Genomic DNA, 10,000 nt, shown 5'->3' with positions numbered 1-10,000 from the left:
TAAAGGCCTTGAAACCCTTAATCGGTTACTTGAAAGTTTTAAAACCCTAATCTCGATTTTAAAATTCTAAAGGCCTTGAAACCTTAAAACTTTAAAGGATTGAAAAGTTTTAATATTTTTATTGAATGAGAGTTAGGTTGCTAGATTGATTGATCCTAAAATCTAGTTGAAACATTACCAACCTTGAAATTGGTAAACTTGATATGTATTGTGTGGCATTGTGTTTTGTCATGAATCATATTGGACGACCGTAAGGTCTAATGCATTGCACACACACGTGGCCTTGTGCCCTTGATAGATTAAAAGCCGTGTGGCTTAATACATATCTAAGAGGCCGTGTGGCCTAGCATCCGGATGATCACATATGACCCGGACTGCATCATGAACCGATCTTTAAGATCGTTGTATCACATAATAATCGTGAAAGTCTAAGGCATTACATTGCAAAGCCGTATGGCCTTATATCCGGATGGATATATAAACCAGATTATAACATGAACCAATCTCTAAGATTGCTGTATCACACTAACATGGCCGTGTGACCTGACTCACACCATGATCGATTGTTTTCATAGATGCGTAAGGACTTGTTTGTGGCCGAGCTTGTTAAATATCATGCGGCTGCATGACCACATTATGAACCTAAATTTTAAATAACAATGTGACTCAGATATCGAAAAGGGACTTGGTGATATAATCACCAAGGACAACAATGAGAATGAATTGGTACATGATTCCATCATCTCATTGAAGGTCTAAAAGATCAGTACATCACTATGGAAAATCCACTAGACTTTGGAGATGCTTTACAGCATAGAAATTACCACCATAAAACGGTGTTGCTTCCAAAGGCTAGAAATGACTGGAAGAATCTAAGATTCTTGGATTACAAAGTCATGGATGAGTACAACTCAGTCTTGTTTAAGACAGTCTCAATGCTGAGACTTTGTGGTGAAGTAGTAAACAAGAAAGAGTTACTAGAGAAGTCCTATTCCACATTCCATGTGTTAAATGTCATACTGCAACAACAGTATAGAATAAAAGGTTTCACCACTTATACTGACCTAATCGCATGACTGCTTCTGGCAGAGACCAAATTTCGATACAACTAGTCTTATTGCTCTATGATTGCATTTGTGTTTGCTTTAAAGGATCATTCACGTTTCATATATAATAATAGAATTGGTCTTGAGTTTATTAAATCTTGCCTGATCTTACTTGAACATATGGATGTTTTAAAGTATTGCCTAAAGGGCATAAAACCAAGAAATCATGAATGGTATAGTAAGCATAGTAAAGAAACTATGGCTAAGGCATTTGCCTATAAGGCATTATATACACCCAAAGAAAACGTGGTCCATTGAAGTTATAATGAATGGTTTCCAAAATAAGAAATAATGGACAAACTAGAAGGAAACAAGTTCCTTCAGATTTTGAAAGAAAAATCGCCTAAGACCTTGAAAGAAAGTGATCGAGACTATACCAATGATCTCTACTGATTTAAACTATGCTACAAGATCAGTATGAAGAAAGGCAAGAGATGTGGTGACCATCAAGACATAGCCCACGAAATTACACTATATGGCATGATAGGATTAGCCATCCTAAAGTTTAAACTTGATGCAAAGAAATTGAAAAGGCACAGAGTTATCCCGTAAAGATCTCACGTTGTGAAACATGTACACAAAAGGGAAACTCATTAGGCTTAATAATCCCAAAGCACCACGACCTTATAGTATGGTCATGAGGGGGAGAGAGGATAAACCCATGATCAATACTACAAGTTCGTGTACTATGGTCTAAAGACCATGTTATATGGCTTGGCCATTACTCGCCCATAAAGGGCCATTACCCAAACCAAAGAGGCCATGATACAAACGGCCAAACCAAAGAGGCTATCACCTATAAACAACTTGGCCATGACTTGGCCGTGACTTGTCTGCATAGTGCAGCCTTGGCCGCACACAGTCCATGACTCGGCCAAAGAGGCTGAAGAGACCATAAGAGACAACGGCCTGGCCACAAAGGCCATAACCGACCGAAAGGCCATTACCTATAAAAGGTTCGGCCATTACCTATATGCTTGGGGACATAATGAATTTACATGTACAGAATGATAATAAGATCATATGCATCAGGCCATATAAGTGAGCATAGATATTCCCATCTAAAGAATGAATACGGGTCATTAAAACCAGACATACCATCTTAAGAGATTTTGAAATAAACCACCACATACATATGTGTGCCGTCTAAGATGGAACCTCAGAAGAGGATTGGGAATATATGTTGGATAGGAGTAATACTTTCTCCCACGAATTCAAAGAAAGCTTGAGCCAAAACATGGGTGATTAAAATAGCGGCCAGGTACGGATTGCATGACCAAAAGCATCCGACTATCCAAACATTAAAGGAGAAAGATTATAAGCTGGATAAAGAAAGAGTATAGGAATGATAAGAATGGTTTTAACCATCATTGTCTTGGCAAGATCCTCGGACTAGAAAATATGATATAAGACGTCCAAAGTAAGATAATATAAAGATAGCCAATTGAGAAGCTAATCGAGATGCCAGACACTGACCCGAAAAGAATGACTAAGTAATAACCAGCTTAGCACCAAATGAAACGTCCTAGAAGGGACATAATCAAGTTGCTATAGAGGCTATACAAGATAGACCAAGTGTTCCATAAGGATAAAGGAACCTCGGATAGAAAGAGAAGAGAAAGGTGCATAGACAGATCCGAGGTCATGATAAGAGAAACCGTACCAGACATTGAGAAAAGGCTGCGCAGCTACACATCTAAGGTACCAAACCATGTAGTCTTGGGACGCCAAGCTACTAGGTAACAAAGGTCCTGGATAATGAAATCTCAAAGTGATCAGATCATGTCTGGAACATATTGGAACTACATGAAGGTGTCGACACACACACACATGAATACAAAGATGCATAAGAGAATAGCACTTGAACATAAAGAGATAAGCGACGATTATGAACCCACGAATGAGTACTCATCATACAATCATAGAATCATAAAGATTAGAAAGATTAGAAAGATAGACGTGGAGGTTCAATGTATCTAAAGAGAGATGAGCATATTGGCCATATACATATACAGAAACGCCATCTGATAAACCCGTGAAGTAGATGGATCTTGTGAGATAAAGAAACCGTGAGAGAAGACACATGATCACGTGGCCTAGAGTGTCCATGTCTTCATATTAACAAGATTAGATCATAGCTTGTTAACACAAGGTACTCACAGAGATCAAAGGAACAGATTATAAGGAGATGAACTCCTATGTGGTGATTGCTGCTACAGATTTTCGATATTAAACCAAGTCTGGTCATAAGAAAGAAAATAGATACAATACTGATGTAGTAAGCAGAATATAGATCACTGGATAAGATAAGAGGACAGCTTTGTTCCTAAGCTGATTCATGGACTAAAGCAAAAGCAGCTGCATATAGTAAAAGGAAATTGATCACACATGATCATTGATCTTGGAGTTGTGTAAAAGACAATCCAATAACAGTCCATATACATATGAGAATTTATAAAGAAATTCCTTCTGCTTATACTAAACCTAAAGGAGGTTAGTAAATATAGAATGAAATCTATGTGGATGACTGACTAAAAACAAAAAAACGTCCAGCACACCAGCTAAGAGCATCCGGCTCTCTGGCCAAAAGCGTCCAGCCCTCAGGCTATAGGCGTCCGGCTCTGTCCATCCAAGGGCGTCCGGCCCCTTCTACCAAGGACGTCTGGCTCATATCCTTTGATCACGGCTAGTATAAAAGATCAACCAACAGGTTGTAATTCGACATAAGATCCCTTAAGGATCCGGCATAGCAAGAATAGTTTACTGCTGCTGTATAACCTGCACAAGACTTTGTCGTGAGGTTAAGAGGAGATATTATATCTACCCTTCCCGGTCGGATACCAAAAGTGTTGTAAGCCAGTGAAGTCAAAATCCATGACCTAATAATATATACTTAGCATGTGTTATGATCCACAGAAACTAAGGTCATGAGACGCCATCATATGGCATTACCTAAGGCAAAGGAATCAATGTCCATATCCATGAGTGTGTTCGGCTTAAGAGCCACAGCAATGATCATTGATCTTGAACACTCATGAGACAATTAGTAGACATGTATAGACGTGGTCTATGAACTGGACATGGATCAGCCAGATTGAAACATGGTCAAATGGTAAATATAAATCGCCAAAGTAAAGAGTTTGAAAGTAGACAAACACGTCTAGACCATGGACACATGCAAAGCACGTTTTATAAAGACCAACAAGTGATCCCCGAGGACATTGTGATTCATATTGTTTAGCACACATGCTTTACCGGGACACTCAATGTCAAAGGACATGAGAAACGACCTAAGAGGTCTAAGTGGTCTCAATTACGGTTCAGTAATGAAACTGACCGATTACTCCCATCCTATACCTACAGGATAGATCACGCATCAAGATACGTAGTATGTAGAACCTACACCGAGGTTCACATCAGGGGGAGTAGTGCGTGTTGTACTCTTTTTCCTTCATCATGGTTTTGTCCCACTGGGTTTTCCTGATAAGGTTTTAATGAGGCAACATTAAGCGTACTACAAATCCTGTATGGTTATGGCATCCAAGGGGGAGTGTTATAAAACATGTGTGGATTGCCATTAACCAAGACAAGAAGAGAAGAAGGCCCAATGGCCATGATCAGGCCCGACCACGGCCGTGTCCAAGAGGAGAGAGAGAGAGCCGACTTCAGGAGAGAGAGAGGCGGCCACAAGCTTGAAGAGAAAAGGAAACCCTTTCCTTTTCCTTATAGATGTTATCTTACCATTTATGTATTTAGTAGATTTCCTATTTCATGTAGGATTAGGATAAGCACTCTTTGCATTTATCTCTATCTTGTAATCCTTATATAAGGAACCCCTTTTGATGATTAATAATAAGCACGAAATATTCAGTCTCAAACCCTTCTTTTACAACATTGTACTCTTTTTCCTTATCGAGGTTTTGTCCCACTGGGTTTTCCCGAATGGTTTTAATGAGGCAACAAGCAAGCATACTATGAGTTCTGATCCGGACATCTCAAACCGCGACCGGTCTATTGTTTTCTTTATTTTATTTCGGTTAAGACTTTGGCCATTTGTCTAGGCCCTTTTATTCTTTAAAGTCCAGTAAGGAACATCTATTTAAACCCTTGTAGTTGCCAACTTTTCGGCTAAGTCTTTTTATGAAATCGTTTTTGCTTTAGAAAAGAAACCCTAAGTCTTTCAGTTGTGTGAAACATTAAGAGCAGCCGAGTGACATATCAAAGAGCCGATCCATTGTTCTTTGTGGCGTCCATCGATCCATTCCATTCCTTGTCTGAATCTTGAGAGAGACATACGTCCAACAAGAGCCGGAACCATATCTATCTTCCTATCCGACCTAGGCATCTTGCTGAGAGAGACATACGACCTAGGCATCCAGCAGCAGATTCCATCCGCCAATCTACTCTTTTCTCTATCTTTTGATCGATCCCAAGCAAGAGACGAGCCGGCCAGTACTATCCATCCGAGGCAAGGCTGAACCGCGGATCGGTCATCCGTCCGTCCGTCCGTCCGTTCGACCCTCCGACCCATGCCTACAACATTTTGGTATCAGAGCTGAAGTTTCCTGTGAAACTCAGTTCTTTCTGAACCCTAGCCGTCACAATTCAAAAAAAAAAAATATTTACTTTCCTTTTTTTAAAAAATTTTCGGATTGTTCTCCAAGTTTTCTATTTTTTTTTTTTTAAAAAGAAGTTTTACTTTCTTTCCATGTTTTCGAAAATCAAAAAAAAAAATTCATCTTTCCTTTTTCAACTTGATTCGATTTTATTCCTAAATTTTAGCATTTACTTTTTTTGCCTTGGTCGATACTCAAGTATCCAACCCCAAGCTACTATTTAATCCCTCTTGCCTCTAATTTTCTTTGAGTATCTTTTCAGAGAAACTATGGGAGATGTAGGTCAAGATCAAGCTATAAACGCTCAGCTCCTAGCCGACAATGAAGAGTTGAGGGCAAGTTTTAGGGCTATAACCGCCGAGCTTACTCAGCTACGGCAGGGAGGCAGACCCAACGGACCTCGGCCACCAGGAAGGAATCAGCCTGACCCGCATGACACTGACTCGGACGAGGACAGTACCGATGATACGCGCAGTCAGGACGAAGAGAGGCCAAACCGGGGTGGGAGGAGGAACGCGCGAGGACCCCGGGCCCAAGTAGGAGGAGGCCGCGACCGTAGAGGAGGTCGAGACCGAGAGGAGGAAGAGCCTTGGTTGGGAGGCAAGGCGCTTAAGCTTCATCCCCCAACATTTGCTGGCAAGGTTGATCCGGATGCCTACATCGTGTGGGAGAAGCGCATGGAGTACATCTTCGACTATTACCAATATAGTGAGGCTAAGAAGGTTGCCCTAGCAGCAGCCCAGCTGACGGACAATGCTCTTTCGTCGTGGGATCAAGACGTTGCCAAGTCCGGGCCAGTGTGGAGAGCGCGTAATTGGACCGATATGCGGACCAAGCTTCGCGCGAGGTACATTCCATCTTACTACCAGCGTGATGTGCTAAAACGTTTTCGTAAACTTACGCAGGGAACTAAGACTGTGGAGGAGTACTTTGAGGAGTTCGAGGCACTTAGGAATAAGCTTGAGACCGACGAGCCCGAAGAGACAATGATGTCCCAATTTCTGGAAGGGCTGCAAGACCGCATTGCCCGCAAGGTGAAGAGGCAACAGTATGAAGACTTCAATGACCTGCTGCACTTTGCTACGCAAGCCGAGCAGCACATCAAGCGCAAGACGGCCAGCACCAACCGCAGCAAACCTGCGTGGACTCAACCGGGCTCAAAGCAAGGCGACAAGAGCAAGACAATTGAGATTGAGAGCCGATTCAAGACAAACCAGGCTGAATCGTCTAATGCATCCAAATCGGAGCAGGGTAAGACTCAAGCCCAAACATTACGTACTCGTGATATCATTTGTTATAAGTGTCAGGGCAAGGGCCACTACGCTCGGGATTGTCCAAACAAACGAGTGATGGTCCTAAAGGGGGATGGCGAGTATGAATCCCAAGATGAGGCAGAGGCCGCGGCAGTGATCTCTGATGAAGAAGTAACCGACTACCCGGAGACCGGCGAGCTGCTAGTGACCCGGAGAGCTCTTAGTACCCTCTTTGATCCAGAGACCATCCAGCGAGAGAACATCTTTCACACAAGATGTAGTGTTGATCACAAGGTATGTAGTTTGATCATAGATGGCGGATCTTGTACTAACGTGGCTAGCAAGTATCTTGTTGATAAGCTAGGGCTGGTAAAAACTGCCCATCCTCGGCCATACCGTCTCAAATGGCTCAATGATGAGACTGAGCTCAAGATTGCCGAACAAGTTGTTGTGTCATTCAGTATTGGCAAGTACCAAGACCAGGTCAAGTGTGATGTTGTGCCCATGCAAGCCGACCATATACTTCTAGGAAGGCCGTGGCAGTTTGACAAGGAGACTCTTCACCATGGACGCACCAACATCTATAGCTTCGTCCACAACAACAGGAAGCACAGCCTAGCACCTCTCAGCCCTCAAGAAGTTCATGATATGCAAAAGGCCATGACGCAGTCCGGCCAGGTAAGTAACACTAACCTATACATGACTTCCGGACAAGTGCTTAAATCATTACAACGTGAGACACAGGTGCTACTAATGATCTTTAAGGAAGGTTGCTATGCAGGTCTAGAAGCTCCTGAAGTACCGGACGTAGTACAAGACCTCATGGGACGTTACAAGGATGTCTTTCCTGATGAGATTCCAGCCGGTTTACCCCCTGTCCGTGGCATAGAACATCAGATAGACCTTGTACCCGGCGCGCCACTACCAAACCGAGCTGCTTACCGTGTCAACCCTGAGGAAACCAAGGAACTGGAGCGGCAGGTCCAAGATCTCATGGACAAAGGCTACATCCGCGAGAGCCTTAGTCCCTGTGCGGTCCCGGTCTTACTAGTGCCTAAGAAGGATGGGACGTGGCGCATGTGTGTGGACTGCCGAGCCATCAACAACATAACCATCAAATATCGGTACCCTATACCCAGATTAGATGATATGTTGGATGAACTGAGTGGGTCTGTTGTGTTTTCTAAGATTGATCTCAGGAGTGAATACCATCAAGTCCGCATGAAGGAAGGAGATGAGTGGAAAACTGCCTTCAAGACCAAGCAAGGTCTATACGAGTGGCTGGTGATGCCGTTTGGCCTTACCAACGCCCCTAGTACCTTCATGAGACTCATGAATGAGGTCCTCCGACCTTACATTGGTAAATTCGTGGTTGTATACTTTGATGATATCTTGATTTACAGCAGGTCTTTAACTGAACACATGGGACACCTAGAGCAGGTTTTGAAAGCCTTAAGGCAAGAATGCCTTTATGCTAACCTTAAGAAATGTGTATTCTGCACTGATCAGTTGGTATTTTTAGGCTTTGTTGTGAGTTCACAGGGACTGAAGGTTGATGAAGAGAAGATCAAGGCGATACAAGACTGGCCGACTCCGACCACGATCGGACATATCCGCAGCTTCCATGGACTGGCCAGTTTCTATCCACGATTTGTGAAGGACTTCAGTACCATTGCCGCCCCAATGACCTCCGTGATCAAGAAGAATGTAACCTTTGCTTGGGGCCCTGCCCAAGAGGAGTCTTTCAACAGGCTTAAATATAGCTTGACACATGCACCGGTTTTAACTCTTCCTAACTTTGATAAACCTTTTGAGATTGAGTGTGATGCTTCAGGGATAGGAATAGGAGCCGTGCTGACCCAAGGAGGCCGGTCAGTGGCCTTTTTCAGTGAGAAATTGAGTGGAGCCGCCCTCAATTACCCCACCTATGATAAAGAGCTATATGCTCTAGTAAGGTCGCTTGAAACTTGGCAACATTATCTTTTGTCTAAAGAGTTTATTATTCATACAGATCATGAGACTCTTAAGCATTTGAGGGGCCAGACAACACTCAAGAAGAGGCATGCTAGGTGGCTGGAGTTCGTGGAAACTTTCCCTTATGTGATCAAGTACAAGAAGGGAAAGGACAACATAGTGGCCGACGCCCTATCCCGGCGCCACACACTCATTACCACCATGGAGGCTAAGATCATGGGTTTTGAGCAACTCAAAATGTCTTATGAAACTGACCCTGACTTTTCTGAGCTTTACAGTAACACGGCTAAGGGGGCCATGGGTCCATTCTATCAGCAGGACGGGTTCCTCTTCAAGGAGAAACGCCTGTGTATTCCTCATGGTTCCATGCGAGATCTACTGACCAGAGAAGCTCATGGGGGTGGGTTGATGGGGCATTTCGGTCGGGACAAAACTCTGAGCGTCCTGTCCGACCACTTCTATTGGCCCCGGATGAGGCGCTACGTCGAGAGTCTTTGCGCCAAGTGCACTGTCTGTCTCAAAACCAAATCCAGGTCGCATCCTTATGGATTACACATGCCTTTACCTATTCCTATTGCACCGTGGGTCGACCTGTCTATGGACTTTGTGCTGGGCTTGCCCAAGATAGAACACAAGGATTCTATTTTTGTTGTAGTCGACAGGTTCTCCAAGATGGCACACTTCATTCCGTGTTCCAAGACCAATGATGCAAGCCAAACCGCTGATCTCTTCTTCAAGGAAGTGGTGCGCTTACATGGAGTGCCTCGTACCATCGTGTCCGACCGAGACACAAAATTTCTCAGCCACTTCTGGAGGACATTGTGGAAAAAGCTTGGAACCAAGCTCCTTTTCTCGACCACTTGCCATCCACAAACTGATGGACAGACCGAGGTAGTAAACCGTACACTCTCTCAGTTATTGAGGGCTACGGTGGGTAAGAATCTTAAAAATTGGTTGAGTTGCTTGCCTTTCATTGAGTTTGCTTATAACCATGCAAGGCACTCTATTACTAATCTCTCCCCTTTTGAGATCGTGTATGGCTTTAGACCAG

Source organism: Brassica napus, unplaced genomic scaffold (genome assembly GCF_020379485.1).
Source record: "Brassica napus cultivar Da-Ae unplaced genomic scaffold, Da-Ae ScsIHWf_265;HRSCAF=440, whole genome shotgun sequence".
NCBI lineage: Eukaryota > Viridiplantae > Streptophyta > Magnoliopsida > Brassicales > Brassicaceae > Brassica > Brassica napus.
The sequence above is the reverse complement of the archived record's forward strand: the minus strand, read 5'-3'. Positions refer to the sequence as shown.